The sequence below is a fragment of the Hyla sarda genome, unplaced genomic scaffold, assembly GCF_029499605.1.
Source record: "Hyla sarda isolate aHylSar1 unplaced genomic scaffold, aHylSar1.hap1 scaffold_2005, whole genome shotgun sequence".
NCBI classification, from domain to species: Eukaryota; Metazoa; Chordata; class Amphibia; order Anura; family Hylidae; genus Hyla; species Hyla sarda.
Window position 1 is genome coordinate 23,961 of NW_026608666.1, and position 16,971 is coordinate 40,931.

General features: G+C 44.1%; 5 non-coding genes across 5 annotated transcripts; all 5 read right to left on the bottom strand.

Annotated features, from left to right (window-relative positions):
- Window positions 1–1,160: 1,160 nt before the first annotated feature.
- On the bottom strand, window positions 1,161–1,351 carry LOC130317650 (U2 spliceosomal RNA). Its single transcript, XR_008864734.1, has one exon. It is a non-coding gene; the product is annotated as a U2 spliceosomal RNA (small nuclear RNA).
- A 2,093-nt stretch (window positions 1,352–3,444) lies between these two features.
- On the bottom strand, window positions 3,445–3,635 carry LOC130317651 (U2 spliceosomal RNA). Its single transcript, XR_008864735.1, has one exon. It is a non-coding gene; the product is annotated as a U2 spliceosomal RNA (small nuclear RNA).
- A 2,085-nt stretch (window positions 3,636–5,720) lies between these two features.
- LOC130317652 (U2 spliceosomal RNA) lies at window positions 5,721–5,911 on the bottom strand. The gene has a single exon (XR_008864736.1). It is a non-coding gene; the product is annotated as a U2 spliceosomal RNA (small nuclear RNA).
- Window positions 5,912–8,000: 2,089 nt separating this feature from the next.
- Window positions 8,001–8,190, bottom strand: LOC130317664 (U2 spliceosomal RNA). Its single transcript, XR_008864747.1, has one exon. It is a non-coding gene; the product is annotated as a U2 spliceosomal RNA (small nuclear RNA).
- Window positions 8,191–15,118: 6,928 nt separating this feature from the next.
- On the bottom strand, window positions 15,119–15,309 carry LOC130317653 (U2 spliceosomal RNA). Its single transcript, XR_008864737.1, has one exon. It is a non-coding gene; the product is annotated as a U2 spliceosomal RNA (small nuclear RNA).
- Between the last annotated feature and the right edge of the window lie 1,662 nt (window positions 15,310–16,971).

The window sequence follows — 16,971 nt, forward strand, 5'->3', positions numbered from 1 at the left end:
ATCACTTTTAAACCCATTTCCACCTTTTTTTCCCTTCTCTTCCTCTTACTTTTTTTTCACGTTTTTTTACGTTTTTCTCCTTTTCGCCTCTTTTCTGGGCGTATTATTCTTCTTTTTCTTCTTTTTTTTCGTCTAATGCATACCCCATCAGTGCAGCAATGCTTATTCAATACCGCCAGCAGATGGAGACACTGGGGGATAATTTTCTAAGGATTTATACTGATTTTTCCTGTCTGAATTTGTCGCACAGAAAGTTGCAGGCCAAATATGTGTGACATTTCTGCGACTTTAGCTTCTAGAGCATTTTTACAACATTATACATAGGTGCTGAATACATAAAAAGCGACTGTTCAGCGACAGACAAGTCGCATCGGCTGAAAGTAGGCCAGAATGTCAGTCCATGTTGGAGCAGGTTTAGATACAGTCTAAAGCATAGATCTCAAAGTCTGTGCACAGAATTTAGCAAGGGCCTCGCACCTTCTGATGCATCAGGTAGGTGCACTATAGCATAGCCTAACCCTCTGTACTTTGGTCTATATTGATGCGGGACATAGACAGCCAGCTGATGACCAATCCATTAGTGCAATGGATGGCTGGAAGCATTTGTCTTTGCCTTTGCAATACCACAGAAGCAATGCATGGTCAATGTACAGCAATGACACACCTGTGTGAACAGCCAGGAGACCCCCCCATGTTATGTTACATAGTTACATAGTTAGTACGGTCGAAAAAAGACATATGTCCATCAAGTTCAACCAGGGAATTAAGGGGTAGGGGTGTGGCGCGATATTGGGGAAGGGATGAGATTTTATATTTCTTCATAAGCATTAATCTTATTTTGTCAATTAGGAACATTCAGCACCCACCCGCTATCAAGGCAGCTGCCTATCATGTCATGCCCTACCTGCACAGGTGTGCTGGCTACTCAAATGATCCAATTAAGGAGGCCATTTAGTCAGCAGCAGCAGAAGTCCTGTGCCTGGACGCTCCAACAGCGGCCAGACACAAGCAGAAGCAGCAGAAGCAGCAGCAGCACCACCTTTTGTTTTTTGGCTGCAGCAGCAGCAGCAGCAGCAGCAAGGCCCACAGGGCTGGCTAGCTGGCTAGCCAGCAAGCAGGTAGCAATGAAAGTAGGAATCTTTCTTTTTAACCCTGTAAGGGGGTGGTGCACTGTACCCGAAGATACTGCCATATCGGGTCAATGCATAGGGCGACGGAAGCAAGCTTCGAAATCGGCCCCCGTTCTCAAAAATCCATTTAATATATGGTCCCCAGATAGGGGACGTATCAGATATTAAACTGATAAGAACAGATACTACACTTGATCTTAGCCAAAAGGCCGAGAAGCGATAACCGTGAAAGGGGCGGGCCCAACAAGGTCCCCTTCATGGGCACTATCACTGCTTGCTGTCAGGGAGGCTGCCAGACAATTTTCCATGCACACTCTGGGCTGGGGGGCAGTCAACCACCAGTACACACAGCAGAACCTAAACCCATACCATTATTGCTAAGCAGCAAGACAGGGGCCCATTGCACTCCCACGGGGCCTTTTTAAATGCAATCCATAACCCGGATTTGCCAGGAACCCTTCTTACTCCTCCTACTTGCATGTGACACTGGGCTTAGGATCTGCATAGGAAACACACACACAAGCACACACCTACCTTTGTTGCCTGCAGATGCCTCCTTGGCTGTCCCCAAACGGTATCAAACCAACACCCACGGGAAGCTGTAAGCATAGAGGACATGCCTGCACCCCATTGGACTTACCTGTGTGGGTTAAATCCGGGTTATTTGACAACCTATGGCGGTGATGGTTCTGCTCAGGCAGAGCAGTGCTGATGCTCCTCATAAAGCTGTCGCTGCTGTGAAGGTTCTAGGTGACATCACAATCCCTATGGTTACATACACAACAAAGCTGGGTTGTTGTTGTTTACACTCTGCAAGGCCTGTGGAAGTGAGTGACATCATAGCACTGTAGTTCTGAGGGTTCTAGATGGATGCAACAATCTCCTGTTGCTTCTATGAAGGCCATAATAGACGACATCACCAAACAGCTCCATAGTCACATACACAGCAAAGGAGAGATGTTGTTTACACCTAGTGATGTCAGTGGTATTGAGTGACATCACAGCACAGTGCTAAGGCTCCTGGGCCTGGACACAGCAGCGGCTGCAATATCTCAACGGAGAATACGTTTATATATATGTGTGTGTGTGCGCGTATATATATATATATATATATATATATATATATATATATATATATATATTTCTCCGCCGAAATCACTTTTAAACCCATTTCCACCTTTTTTTCCCTTCTCTTCCTCTTACTTTTTTTTCACGTTTTTTTACGTTTTTCTCCTTTTCGCCTCTTTTCTGGGCGTATTATTCTTCTTTTTCTTCTTTTTTTTCGTCTAATGCATACCCCATCAGTGCAGCAATGCTTATTCAATACCGCCAGCAGATGGAGACACTGGGGGATAATTTTCTAAGGATTTATACTGATTTTTCCTGTCTGAATTTGTCGCACAGAAAGTTGCAGGCCAAATATGTGTGACATTTCTGCGACTTTAGCTTCTAGAGCATTTTTACAACATTATACATAGGTGCTGAATACATAAAAAGCGACTGTTCAGCGACAGACAAGTCGCATCGGCTGAAAGTAGGCCAGAATGTCAGTCCATGTTGGAGCAGGTTTAGATACAGTCTAAAGCATAGATCTCAAAGTCTGTGCACAGAATTTAGCAAGGGCCTCGCACCTTCTGATGCATCAGGTAGGTGCACTATAGCATAGCCTAACCCTCTGTACTTTGGTCTATATTGATGCGGGACATAGACAGCCAGCTGATGACCAATCCATTAGTGCAATGGATGGCTGGAAGCATTTGTCTTTGCCTTTGCAATACCACAGAAGCAATGCATGGTCAATGTACAGCAATGACACACCTGTGTGAACAGCCAGGAGACCCCCCCATGTTATGTTACATAGTTACATAGTTAGTACGGTCGAAAAAAGACATATGTCCATCAAGTTCAACCAGGGAATTAAGGGGTAGGGGTGTGGCGCGATATTGGGGAAGGGATGAGATTTTATATTTCTTCATAAGCATTAATCTTATTTTGTCAATTAGGAACATTCAGCACCCACCCGCTATCAAGGCAGCTGCCTATCATGTCATGCCCTACCTGCACAGGTGTGCTGGCTACTCAAATGATCCAATTAAGGAGGCCATTTAGTCAGCAGCAGCAGAAGTCCTGTGCCTGGACGCTCCAACAGCGGCCAGACACAAGCAGAAGCAGCAGAAGCAGCAGCAGCACCACCTTTTGTTTTTTGGCTGCAGCAGCAGCAGCAGCAGCAGCAAGGCCCACAGGGCTGGCTAGCTGGCTAGCCAGCAAGCAGGTAGCAATGAAAGTAGGAATCTTTCTTTTTAACCCTGTAAGGGGGTGGTGCACTGTACCCGAAGATACTGCCATATCGGGTCAATGCATAGGGCGACGGAAGCAAGCTTCGAAATCGGCCCCCGTTCTCAAAAATCCATTTAATATATGGTCCCCAGATAGGGGACGTATCAGATATTAAACTGATAAGAACAGATACTACACTTGATCTTAGCCAAAAGGCCGAGAAGCGATAACCGTGAAAGGGGCGGGCCCAACAAGGTCCCCTTCATGGGCACTATCACTGCTTGCTGTCAGGGAGGCTGCCAGACAATTTTCCATGCACACTCTGGGCTGGGGGGCAGTCAACCACCAGTACACACAGCAGAACCTAAACCCATACCATTATTGCTAAGCAGCAAGACAGGGGCCCATTGCACTCCCACGGGGCCTTTTTAAATGCAATCCATAACCCGGATTTGCCAGGAACCCTTCTTACTCCTCCTACTTGCATGTGACACTGGGCTTAGGATCTGCATAGGAAACACACACACAAGCACACACCTACCTTTGTTGCCTGCAGATGCCTCCTTGGCTGTCCCCAAACGGTATCAAACCAACACCCACGGGAAGCTGTAAGCATAGAGGACATGCCTGCACCCCATTGGACTTACCTGTGTGGGTTAAATCCGGGTTATTTGACAACCTATGGCGGTGATGGTTCTGCTCAGGCAGAGCAGTGCTGATGCTCCTCATAAAGCTGTCGCTGCTGTGAAGGTTCTAGGTGACATCACAATCCCTATGGTTACATACACAACAAAGCTGGGTTGTTGTTGTTTACACTCTGCAAGGCCTGTGGAAGTGAGTGACATCATAGCACTGTAGTTCTGAGGGTTCTAGATGGATGCAACAATCTCCTGTTGCTTCTATGAAGGCCATAATAGACGACATCACCAAACAGCTCCATAGTCACATACACAGCAAAGGAGAGATGTTGTTTACACCTAGTGATGTCAGTGGTATTGAGTGACATCACAGCACAGTGCTAAGGCTCCTGGGCCTGGACACAGCAGCGGCTGCAATATCTCAACGGAGAATACGTTTATATATATGTGTGTGTGTGCGCGTATATATATATATATATATATATATATATATATATATATATTTCTCCGCCGAAATCACTTTTAAACCCATTTCCACCTTTTTTTCCCTTCTCTTCCTCTTACTTTTTTTTCACGTTTTTTTACGTTTTTCTCCTTTTCGCCTCTTTTCTGGGCGTATTATTCTTCTTTTTCTTCTTTTTTTTCGTCTAATGCATACCCCATCAGTGCAGCAATGCTTATTCAATACCGCCAGCAGATGGAGACACTGGGGGATAATTTTCTAAGGATTTATACTGATTTTTCCTGTCTGAATTTGTCGCACAGAAAGTTGCAGGCCAAATATGTGTGACATTTCTGCGACTTTAGCTTCTAGAGCATTTTTACAACATTATACATAGGTGCTGAATACATAAAAAGCGACTGTTCAGCGACAGACAAGTCGCATCGGCTGAAAGTAGGCCAGAATGTCAGTCCATGTTGGAGCAGGTTTAGATACAGTCTAAAGCATAGATCTCAAAGTCTGTGCACAGAATTTAGCAAGGGCCTCGCACCTTCTGATGCATCAGGTAGGTGCACTATAGCATAGCCTAACCCTCTGTACTTTGGTCTATATTGATGCGGGACATAGACAGCCAGCTGATGACCAATCCATTAGTGCAATGGATGGCTGGAAGCATTTGTCTTTGCCTTTGCAATACCACAGAAGCAATGCATGGTCAATGTACAGCAATGACACACCTGTGTGAACAGCCAGGAGACCCCCCCATGTTATGTTACATAGTTACATAGTTAGTACGGTCGAAAAAAGACATATGTCCATCAAGTTCAACCAGGGAATTAAGGGGTAGGGGTGTGGCGCGATATTGGGGAAGGGATGAGATTTTATATTTCTTCATAAGCATTAATCTTATTTTGTCAATTAGGAACATTCAGCACCCACCCGCTATCAAGGCAGCTGCCTATCATGTCATGCCCTACCTGCACAGGTGTGCTGGCTACTCAAATGATCCAATTAAGGAGGCCATTTAGTCAGCAGCAGCAGAAGTCCTGTGCCTGGACGCTCCAACAGCGGCCAGACACAAGCAGAAGCAGCAGAAGCAGCAGCAGCACCACCTTTTGTTTTTTGGCTGCAGCAGCAGCAGCAGCAGCAGCAAGGCCCACAGGGCTGGCTAGCTGGCTAGCCAGCAAGCAGGTAGCAATGAAAGTAGGAATCTTTCTTTTTAACCCTGTAAGGGGGTGGTGCACTGTACCCGAAGATACTGCCATATCGGGTCAATGCATAGGGCGACGGAAGCAAGCTTCGAAATCGGCCCCCGTTCTCAAAAATCCATTTAATATATGGTCCCCAGATAGGGGACGTATCAGATATTAAACTGATAAGAACAGATACTACACTTGATCTTAGCCAAAAGGCCGAGAAGCGATAACCGTGAAAGGGGCGGGCCCAACAAGGTCCCCTTCATGGGCACTATCACTGCTTGCTGTCAGGGAGGCTGCCAGACAATTTTCCATGCACACTCTGGGCTGGGGGGCAGTCAACCACCAGTACACACAGCAGAACCTAAACCCATACCATTATTGCTAAGCAGCAAGACAGGGGCCCATTGCACTCCCACGGGGCCTTTTTAAATGCAATCCATAACCCGGATTTGCCAGGAACCCTTCTTACTCCTCCTACTTGCATGTGACACTGGGCTTAGGATCTGCATAGGAAACACACACACAAGCACACACCTACCTTTGTTGCCTGCAGATGCCTCCTTGGCTGTCCCCAAACGGTATCAAACCAACACCCACGGGAAGCTGTAAGCATAGAGGACATGCCTGCACCCCATTGGACTTACCTGTGTGGGTTAAATCCGGGTTATTTGACAACCTATGGCGGTGATGGTTCTGCTCAGGCAGAGCAGTGCTGATGCTCCTCATAAAGCTGTCGCTGCTGTGAAGGTTCTAGGTGACATCACAATCCCTATGGTTACATACACAACAAAGCTGGGTTGTTGTTGTTTACACTCTGCAAGGCCTGTGGAAGTGAGTGACATCATAGCACTGTAGTTCTGAGGGTTCTAGATGGATGCAACAATCTCCTGTTGCTTCTATGAAGGCCATAATAGACGACATCACCAAACAGCTCCATAGTCACATACACAGCAAAGGAGAGATGTTGTTTACACCTAGTGATGTCAGTGGTATTGAGTGACATCACAGCACAGTGCTAAGGCTCCTGGGCCTGGACACAGCAGCGGCTGCAATATCTCAACGGAGAATACGTTTATATATATGTGTGTGTGTGCGCGTATATATATATATATATATATATATATATATATATATATATATATTTCTCCGCCGAAATCACTTTTAAACCCATTTCCACCTTTTTTTCCCTTCTCTTCCTCTTACTTTTTTTTCACGTTTTTTTACGTTTTTCTCCTTTTCGCCTCTTTTCTGGGCGTATTATTCTTCTTTTTCTTCTTTTTTTTCGTCTAATGCATACCCCATCAGTGCAGCAATGCTTATTCAATACCGCCAGCAGATGGAGACACTGGGGGATAATTTTCTAAGGATTTATACTGATTTTTCCTGTCTGAATTTGTCGCACAGAAAGTTGCAGGCCAAATATGTGTGACATTTCTGCGACTTTAGCTTCTAGAGCATTTTTACAACATTATACATAGGTGCTGAATACATAAAAAGCGACTGTTCAGCGACAGACAAGTCGCATCGGCTGAAAGTAGGCCAGAATGTCAGTCCATGTTGGAGCAGGTTTAGATACAGTCTAAAGCATAGATCTCAAAGTCTGTGCACAGAATTTAGCAAGGGCCTCGCACCTTCTGATGCATCAGGTAGGTGCACTATAGCATAGCCTAACCCTCTGTACTTTGGTCTATATTGATGCGGGACATAGACAGCCAGCTGATGACCAATCCATTAGTGCAATGGATGGCTGGAAGCATTTGTCTTTGCCTTTGCAATACCACAGAAGCAATGCATGGTCAATGTACAGCAATGACACACCTGTGTGAACAGCCAGGAGACCCCCCCATGTTATGTTACATAGTTACATAGTTAGTACGGTCGAAAAAAGACATATGTCCATCAAGTTCAACCAGGGAATTAAGGGGTAGGGGTGTGGCGCGATATTGGGGAAGGGATGAGATTTTATATTTCTTCATAAGCATTAATCTTATTTTGTCAATTAGGAACATTCAGCACCCACCCGCTATCAAGGCAGCTGCCTATCATGTCATGCCCTACCTGCACAGGTGTGCTGGCTACTCAAATGATCCAATTAAGGAGGCCATTTAGTCAGCAGCAGCAGAAGTCCTGTGCCTGGACGCTCCAACAGCGGCCAGACACAAGCAGAAGCAGCAGAAGCAGCAGCAGCACCACCTTTTGTTTTTTGGCTGCAGCAGCAGCAGCAGCAGCAGCAAGGCCCACAGGGCTGGCTAGCTGGCTAGCCAGCAAGCAGGTAGCAATGAAAGTAGGAATCTTTCTTTTTAACCCTGTAAGGGGGTGGTGCACTGTACCCGAAGATACTGCCATATCGGGTCAATGCATAGGGCGACGGAAGCAAGCTTCGAAATCGGCCCCCGTTCTCAAAAATCCATTTAATATATGGTCCCCAGATAGGGGACGTATCAGATATTAAACTGATAAGAACAGATTTTTTTTTTTTTTTTTAAATCCCTCAGGTAGGGGATGAAAGTACTCCAAGCAATACTTTCAAACTGGCATTACAAACTTTCTGTAACACACAACCCTCTCATCATTGGGAAACTTTATTTATCAATCAAACAGACAAAAAAAAAACAATCAAGATAAATCAACAAGATGAATCCATTTTTTCGATTTCCAAATGCCTTCCGCATCAATCCCACCCCTCTTAGAATCCCACAAATAACACAAATACAGTTTGCCTAACACCATTCGCACACTATTATTAACACTCACTTCTTTCCTCAAAAACACATAAACATTCCTCACATCCCACAAGACTTCCTTAATACACGACAACAATAACCACAACACTCTTACATTCTGACCTCCACTTACACAAAGCCCAAACATCATCATCTCAAAAGACAAAAACTCCATACCTGTCAATTCCTTGCATAAAGGACCAAGCCTTCTAACAACCTCACGAGCATACTTACAATTCCAAAAGAGATGAATAACACTTTCAAAACCATTACAACCCACTCTAGGACACACATCACATCTCACCAAACCCCTTGCTTTCTGAAACTCTCTCACAGGCAACACACCATGAAGACTTTGCCACACAATCTCCTTTTGCTTATTAGACATACCATCCATCCTTACTTTCTTCCAAACTTTCTCCACATCCGCTCCCCTCACAGAATTAATATTACATACAACCTCTTTACTCTCAATCATTCTCATCACCAAACGTTTATTCTTCAACACACTCATCTCTTCTTCTATCAACTCAAATTTCTCCAAAAACCTCACAACCCACTCATACCACTTAGGAACCTCAAAAGCAACAGGCCTACTCAGATCCCTCTTACACCACTTCAGCCTAACAAACAGTCTTCCAGCAAGAAACTTAGTCATACAAGACATCTTCTTATCTCCTTCAATAATGACCAGTATGAAAACTAAAATATTCACTCCAAAATAAACCTCCAGATTTGGAAAACTCATCCCACCCTTCCGCCAATTTTTAATCACCACTTCTCTCCTTAATCTTTCTACTTTAGACCCCCAGAAAAAGACAAACAAAACCCGATTCAGACTCCTTAAACACATATACTGCGGATGAAAAATCATAGCAACATACAGAAAAATTGGTAAAACAACACTTTTAATAACCACAATTTTTCCAATAAAAGAAAGACTTCTCATACTCCAAAAATTCAAACGCATCTCTACCTTCTTTTTTGCATCATCCCAACTCTCCTTTCCATCCAAGTCCTTACTAAACTTAATCCCCAATACTTTAATAGCCCCCTCCACTACATTCACCCCAACATCACTACTTAACCCACCTTCACCAAAGCATTTACATTCGCTCTTTAACCAATTCACTTTAAAAGCAGACGCACCACAGAAAATTGAAACCAAAAGCCTCACTCTCCTCACAGCACACTCAGAATCACACAGGACACATACATCATCCATATAAGCATTCACTTTAAATTCCCTACCATTGCTACCAGGAATATGAACACCTCTCACTATCTTATCCCTCCTAATCAGACATAACAGAGGCTCAATCGCGCATATAAACGCTACTGGCGAGAGCGGGCACCCCTGCCTTACTCCTGAAAAAACATTCACTCTTCTCCCCACACATCCATTAACGAGCATCCTACTATATATTCTATCATACAAACTCCTAACTCTCCACACAAAATCACTCGGAAACCCCATTCGCAACAATACCCTGAACAAAAAATTATGAGACAACCTATCATACGCCTTTTCAAAATCAAGTGACAACAAATAAGCATTTTGTTTTCTACTCTTACAATCCCACAAACAATCTCTCAACAGACACAAACTCTCATGTATACGACGTCCAGGCACAGCACAAAACTGATCATAACCAACCACACATTCAACAACATCCCTCATTCGATTAGCAATAATTTTTGCATAGATCTTATAATCGCAGTTAAGTAACGTAATTGGACGCCAATTCTTTAAATTTTTTAAATTCCCTTTTTTTGGAATTAATACTACCACACCACCACGCATACTCTCCGCAATTTCCATATTCTCCCACATAAACTGACACACTGCAACAACATCCTTACCCACCACATTCCACAAAAAACGATAAAATTCCACAGGCAAACCATCTTCCCCTGGAGTCTTATTTGCTGACATTTTCTGCACTACATCCCATACTTCTTCACTTGAAATCTTACGCATAACAAAAGCCTGCTCAGCTTCTCCAAGCTTCCCATCCAACACACTCAATACCTCACTCTCCAAATTCTCATCTCTCCACTTCTCTCCATACAGCTCCTCATAAAAGCATGCAATTTCCTCACTCACACCATCACCAGTCACTTCCCTACCATCCTCTCTCACAATCATATCAATAACAGGTTTTTTAGAAAAAACTTTTTTGAAAAAATAACGTGAACATTTCTCATCATGTTCCAATTTATCTAACTTGGCCCTATACATGATACTCCTACCCTTTTCCAACACAAAATTATTAATCTCCCTCTTAGTGCTCACAATATCATCCTGAACATCCACTCCACAATCTCTCAACCTACACAAATAGGACAAACGCGCATTCAACTTCACATATTGCTCCCTCTTAAGAGCAGCGACTTTGTATCCAAAGAACTTAAAAAAGGACTTTGTTTTCTTTTTAACCCATTCCCACCACAAAATAATGTTATCAAACTCACCTTTCTTTCCACACCACTTCTTATACATACATTCATACTGATCTCTCACATCCACACTATCTAAATGTTTAATATTCATTTTCCACAAACCTCTCCCATACACAGCACTCTGACCCACATCAATCTCACACAGCAAGGAATCATGGTCCGAATAACAAACAGACCTCTGTCTGTAACTTAAAGCATTCAAACTCTCAGACAAAAAACAATAATCTAACTTAGAGTGAAAATTACCTCTATCTGCATGATATGTACATAAATTAGGATTAATATTACATAACTCTTGGATATCCCTTAACCTAAAATCAGAGACTAACTCAAATAATTTTCTACCAGATACATCAAAAGCTTTTTTTGTTAAATCAACATTCATATCTCCAACTAAAATAACAGGCATCTTGCCCTGAACATAAAACTTTAACTTATCAAACAAATTTTTTCTTTCATTTTTATATGCAGGAGCATAAACATTAATCAAACGAAATTTCACATTTTTATAACTTAATACAGCAGAAATACACCTGCCAGGTTCAATTACCACATAGCTTTCCACAGCAATGTCAGGTGATTTAATCAAGATCCCCACACCATCATTCTTATTCAAAACACTCCCAGACCACACACACCGACCATACACCCATTCATCCTGACTTATGGTGAGATCAATACCACACTCCTGCAAACAAAAAATTGCAGCATTTTCCTGAGCTAAAAAACTTAAAATAGCAGCTCTCCTAGCCTTATTTTTAAACACTCTCACATTTTGAGAACATACAACAAAACCCATAGCCTAAAGCTACAAAGAACAAGGTTTAACCCTGCATGAGCTACACAGGTGCATCAGCCACCTGCTACTAACTAGCAAATCAAGTCCCAGCATAGTTATTCACCACTCTCAGTAGCCTCCATAACATCCGTCTCCAGGACTTCATAAAAGTTGCTGGTTTCCGGGCGCGAGTCCGCACCCTTCTCACCTCTTCTTTTCTTGGCAGACTTCCCTCCATGCACCAGTTGAAAGCCATCATAATTTTCATCCTCTGCATTATGTTTCCCACCACCCTCCCTGTTACACAAATCAGTCTCACCTGAGGATGGAAATGGCTCAATGTGAACAGGGTCAGAGGGGTGAACAGACTCCACAGAGTGACTAGGACTCTGCACTCCCTCAATAACTTCCTCCAACTGTCTGAAGGCATCAGAGACTGCAGCCTGAACATCAGGGGGCTTCTGAGGAGCTGCAATGGTCTTCAGAGGGGCCAATCTCCTCACTATTTCCCCCTCTCTCACCACACTACTGAATAAAGGACTTCTCACCCCAGGGCAGTCCTTATAAACATGACCTTCCTCCCGACATAAGTCACATTTCCTGGCTTTAGGACAACTTCCAGCATGGTGGCCAGCAGTATTACAGTTCCTGCACATTTGTCCTTGCACACAGTTCTCCTTTAAATGTCCAAAGGAAAAACAATTCCTGCAGTAGGAAGGCTGACCAGCATAGGACAGGTACCCCCTATAACCTGCAATGGAAAAACTGGCAGGGGGGTGTTTAAAACCCCCAACACAAGTAGGGTCTACTTTTAATTTAACCACAAACTTATAATTGCAGTTAAAAATCCCCAGTACATTCGTCTGTTTCTCTCCACCCTTCACATAGTCACAGTACTTGTGCAAAAAGTTCTTAATAATTTCCACATCTGTGTAAGGATTATGCACATGCACTATCACAGTTTTTTCCTGCAGACCAAACAGTGGAGTAATCTTCACCCCAACCAGCAAGGGCTCATTGCTGAGATTCCTTAAGTATTCATACACATGCAAACACCTGCCCTCATCCACAAAGGTTACCTCATAGGAGCCCCTGCGGGGAGACTCATTAACACTGAAGATTTCAGCCTTGTCCACTCCAATCTTCTCCATAATGATGTCTCTCACCAGATAAACCATGTTGTTCTTGGAACTTGCAGGATCCACCTCCATGCGGATAGTATTCTTTACTCCAGCCATTCTTCCAGATGATAATCTGTCGGTACAGGACCACAGTGAAAAAAATCTTCCTCCGGCAAACTGGGTAAACCCAGAGATCGCACCCTCTGGCCAGACCAGAGCAAACTGCACTTGATCTTAGCCAAAAGGCCGAGAAGCGATAACCGTGAAAGGGGCGGGCCCAACAAGGTCCCCTTCATGGGCACTATCACTGCTTGCTGTCAGGGAGGCTGCCAGACAATTTTCCATGCACACTCTGGGCTGGGGGGCAGTCAACCACCAGTACACACAGCAGAACCTAAACCCATACCATTATTGCTAAGCAGCAAGACAGGGGCCCATTGCACTCCCACGGGGCCTTTTTAAATGCAATCCATAACCCGGATTTGCCAGGAACCCTTCTTACTCCTCCTACTTGCATGTGACACTGGGCTTAGGATCTGCATAGGAAACACACACACAAGCACACACCTACCTTTGTTGCCTGCAGATGCCTCCTTGGCTGTCCCCAAACGGTATCAAACCAACACCCACGGGAAGCTGTAAGCATAGAGGACATGCCTGCACCCCATTGGACTTACCTGTGTGGGTTAAATCCGGGTTATTTGACAACCTATGGCGGTGATGGTTCTGCTCAGGCAGAGCAGTGCTGATGCTCCTCATAAAGCTGTCGCTGCTGTGAAGGTTCTAGGTGACATCACAATCCCTATGGTTACATACACAACAAAGCTGGGTTGTTGTTGTTTACACTCTGCAAGGCCTGTGGAAGTGAGTGACATCATAGCACTGTAGTTCTGAGGGTTCTAGATGGATGCAACAATCTCCTGTTGCTTCTATGAAGGCCATAATAGACGACATCACCAAACAGCTCCATAGTCACATACACAGCAAAGGAGAGATGTTGTTTACACCTAGTGATGTCAGTGGTATTGAGTGACATCACAGCACAGTGCTAAGGCTCCTGGGCCTGGACACAGCAGCGGCTGCAATATCTCAACGGAGAATACGTTTATATATATGTGTGTGTGTGCGCGTATATATATATATATATATATATATATATATATATATATATATATTTCTCCGCCGAAATCACTTTTAAACCCATTTCCACCTTTTTTTCCCTTCTCTTCCTCTTACTTTTTTTTCACGTTTTTTTACGTTTTTCTCCTTTTCGCCTCTTTTCTGGGCGTATTATTCTTCTTTTTCTTCTTTTTTTTCGTCTAATGCATACCCCATCAGTGCAGCAATGCTTATTCAATACCGCCAGCAGATGGAGACACTGGGGGATAATTTTCTAAGGATTTATACTGATTTTTCCTGTCTGAATTTGTCGCACAGAAAGTTGCAGGCCAAATATGTGTGACATTTCTGCGACTTTAGCTTCTAGAGCATTTTTACAACATTATACATAGGTGCTGAATACATAAAAAGCGACTGTTCAGCGACAGACAAGTCGCATCGGCTGAAAGTAGGCCAGAATGTCAGTCCATGTTGGAGCAGGTTTAGATACAGTCTAAAGCATAGATCTCAAAGTCTGTGCACAGAATTTAGCAAGGGCCTCGCACCTTCTGATGCATCAGGTAGGTGCACTATAGCATAGCCTAACCCTCTGTACTTTGGTCTATATTGATGCGGGACATAGACAGCCAGCTGATGACCAATCCATTAGTGCAATGGATGGCTGGAAGCATTTGTCTTTGCCTTTGCAATACCACAGAAGCAATGCATGGTCAATGTACAGCAATGACACACCTGTGTGAACAGCCAGGAGACCCCCCCATGTTATGTTACATAGTTACATAGTTAGTACGGTCGAAAAAAGACATATGTCCATCAAGTTCAACCAGGGAATTAAGGGGTAGGGGTGTGGCGCGATATTGGGGAAGGGATGAGATTTTATATTTCTTCATAAGCATTAATCTTATTTTGTCAATTAGGAACATTCAGCACCCACCCGCTATCAAGGCAGCTGCCTATCATGTCATGCCCTACCTGCACAGGTGTGCTGGCTACTCAAATGATCCAATTAAGGAGGCCATTTAGTCAGCAGCAGCAGAAGTCCTGTGCCTGGACGCTCCAACAGCGGCCAGACACAAGCAGAAGCAGCAGAAGCAGCAGCAGCACCACCTTTTGTTTTTTGGCTGCAGCAGCAGCAGCAGCAGCAGCAAGGCCCACAGGGCTGGCTAGCTGGCTAGCCAGCAAGCAGGTAGCAATGAAAGTAGGAATCTTTCTTTTTAACCCTGTAAGGGGGTGGTGCACTGTACCCGAAGATACTGCCATATCGGGTCAATGCATAGGGCGACGGAAGCAAGCTTCGAAATCGGCCCCCGTTCTCAAAAATCCATTTAATATATGGTCCCCAGATAGGGGACGTATCAGATATTAAACTGATAAGAACAGATACTACACTTGATCTTAGCCAAAAGGCCGAGAAGCGATAACCGTGAAAGGGGCGGGCCCAACAAGGTCCCCTTCATGGGCACTATCACTGCTTGCTGTCAGGGAGGCTGCCAGACAATTTTCCATGCACACTCTGGGCTGGGGGGCAGTCAACCACCAGTACACACAGCAGAACCTAAACCCATACCATTATTGCTAAGCAGCAAGACAGGGGCCCATTGCACTCCCACGGGGCCTTTTTAAATGCAATCCATAACCCGGATTTGCCAGGAACCCTTCTTACTCCTCCTACTTGCATGTGACACTGGGCTTAGGATCTGCATAGGAAACACACACACAAGCACACACCTACCTTTGTTGCCTGCAGATGCCTCCTTGGCTGTCCCCAAACGGTATCAAACCAACACCCACGGGAAGCTGTAAGCATAGAGGACATGCCTGCACCCCATTGGACTTACCTGTGTGGGTTAAATCCGGGTTATTTGACAACCTATGGCGGTGATGGTTCTGCTCAGGCAGAGCAGTGCTGATGCTCCTCATAAAGCTGTCGCTGCTGTGAAGGTTCTAGGTGACATCACAATCCCTATGGTTACATACACAACAAAGCTGGGTTGTTGTTGTTTACACTCTGCAAGGCCTGTGGAAGTGAGTGACATCATAGCACTGTAGTTCTGAGGGTTCTAGATGGATGCAACAATCTCCTGTTGCTTCTATGAAGGCCATAATAGACGACATCACCAAACAGCTCCATAGTCACATACACAGCAAAGGAGAGATGTTGTTTACACCTAGTGATGTCAGTGGTATTGAGTGACATCACAGCACAGTGCTAAGGCTCCTGGGCCTGGACACAGCAGCGGCTGCAATATCTCAACGGAGAATACGTTTATATATATGTGTGTGTGTGCGCGTATATATATATATATATATATATATATATATATATATATATATATATTCTCCGCCGAAATCACTTTTAAACCCATTTCCACCTTTTTTTCCCTTCTCTTCCTCTTACTTTTTTTTCACGTTTTTTTACGTTTTTCTCCTTTTCGCCTCTTTTCTGGGCGTATTATTCTTCTTTTTCTTCTTTTTTTTCGTCTAATGCATACCCCATCAGTGCAGCAATGCTTATTCAATACCGCCAGCAGATGGAGACACTGGGGGATAATTTTCTAAGGATTTATACTGATTTTTCCTGTCTGAATTTGTCGCACAGAAAGTTGCAGGCCAAATATGTGTGACATTTCTGCGACTTTAGCTTCTAGAGCATTTTTACAACATTATACATAGGTGCTGAATACATAAAAAGCGACTGTTCAGCGACAGACAAGTCGCATCGGCTGAAAGTAGGCCAGAATGTCAGTCCATGTTGGAGCAGGTTTAGATACAGTCTAAAGCATAGATCTCAAAGTCTGTGCACAGAATTTAGCAAGGGCCTCGCACCTTCTGATGCATCAGGTAGGTGCACTATAGCATAGCCTAACCCTCTGTACTTTGGTCTATATTGATGCGGGACATAGACAGCCAGCTGATGACCAATCCATTAGTGCAATGGATGGCTGGAAGCATTTGTCTTTGCCTTTGCAATACCACAGAAGCAATGCATGGTCAATGTACAGCAATGACACACCTGTGTGAACAGCCAGGAGACCCCCCCATGTTATGTTACATAGTTACATAGTTAGTACGGTCGAAAAA